Source organism: Protopterus annectens, chromosome 7.part0 (assembly GCF_019279795.1).
Source record: "Protopterus annectens isolate FY-2018-M chromosome 7.part0, PAN1.0, whole genome shotgun sequence".
Lineage (NCBI taxonomy): Eukaryota > Metazoa > Chordata > Ceratodontiformes > Protopteridae > Protopterus > Protopterus annectens.
In genome coordinates this window covers 1,277,406,659-1,277,407,638 of record NC_056739.1, presented here as the reverse complement: position 1 = coordinate 1,277,407,638, position 980 = coordinate 1,277,406,659, and the positions used below count along the sequence as shown (strand labels likewise).

The following is a 980-nucleotide window of genomic DNA, read 5'->3' as shown; positions in this document are numbered from 1 at the left end:
TCTTAAAAAGGCTGTAAAATCAATCACTACTGATGAACTTGTTTCACTTCATTAAGCTTGATTACGATAAACAGTCAAGTTTGGAGAAGCTATTGAGAATATTGGAGGTGGAACCTTCCCACACAGAAACCTGATCAAGTCTTCCCTTCCATTATTTCTTCACATTTTCACTAAAGCCAACACATCCTTATTGCGGGGCTGATGGCCAATTTGAATTCCTAATTTGTTGCTTCTTTTGTAAACCTCTGTGCTTTCTTAATATATGTTAGTGACAGCAGTTAGAGCATTCTGAAACAATATCCACAAAGAATGGACTTGCAGCTGACAAACATGATCTTTGTACAGTTGTGCAACGGTTTTAACAGAGTTCTGGACCAGGTGCCACAGTTTTTGTTGGCCTCTCAGTTTCCTCATCAGTCAATTCCTCTTGGTCTACCTCGGCCAAACACGGTCTCTCCAATTTGCTAAACCAATGCTCAGGATTGTGTTCCTGGATCTCTAAATCTGCTTCATCATTCCTATCATCCACTGAAAAGATGACTGAGCAACAGATTAACGGGAAGATACCTTTCTTTCCAGTTACTCTCTTATTCATAGGTTCATAGGGTTTTACGAGGCTAATGACCACAAGGCCCCTTTTTGGCATAGCCATGCATCCCAAATCTCTGACAAGTTCTGGTATCCTTGATAAGCATAAGCAGGGTCTTGAGAGATGAAATATTTACAAGCAGGGGCATTGGAGATGAACCATTGCTCGTGTCCCTTAGAGAGACAGGTGCCAAACCAGGGATGAATTTCCCGTTCTTCATCCAATTGTCCAAGTTACACTTCAAATAATATAGAGAGGAACTCTGCTTCACATGGATGGTGAGCCTGTTTCAGAAAAGGGTAGCCTCTAGGATACATACCTCTCTCTCCAGCAGGGTCTTATTTATATCACAGGCAAGGTTTATAGTCTTTAGAATGGGTAATTCTTGTGC

At 41.2% G+C, this 980-nt stretch overlaps 1 pseudogene; it reads right to left on the bottom strand.

Moving 5' to 3' along the window:
• Positions 1-595, bottom strand: part of LOC122806155 — a 644-nt pseudogene extending 49 nt beyond the window's left edge.
• Positions 596-980: the final 385 nt, after the last annotated feature.